The sequence below is a fragment of the Mandrillus leucophaeus genome, unplaced genomic scaffold (genome assembly GCF_000951045.1).
Source record: "Mandrillus leucophaeus isolate KB7577 unplaced genomic scaffold, Mleu.le_1.0 Scaffold1028, whole genome shotgun sequence".
In the NCBI taxonomy this organism is placed as follows: domain Eukaryota; kingdom Metazoa; phylum Chordata; class Mammalia; order Primates; family Cercopithecidae; genus Mandrillus; species Mandrillus leucophaeus.
In genome coordinates, this window is record NW_012098410.1 from 131,042 (window position 1) to 131,302 (window position 261).

The window sequence follows — 261 nt, forward strand, 5'->3', positions numbered from 1 at the left end:
TAATATAAAAGTTCCTCCCCACAAAATGATTATTAGTTTAACATGAGACAAAAGTGAGTCAAAAGAGTAACAAGAGATTTTGCAGTTCTAAAATCAAATGATCAAAGTTTAAATCACCAGTAACAGAAGAAATTAAACTCATGTATCATTCAATAGGAGCCAACAAGGAAAAAACAGAATTACTTCTGTGATATTCCAGCCAGAACAGCATTGCCTCAGCCTTGTCATGAAGAAACATGGGACAAACCAATATGAGGGACA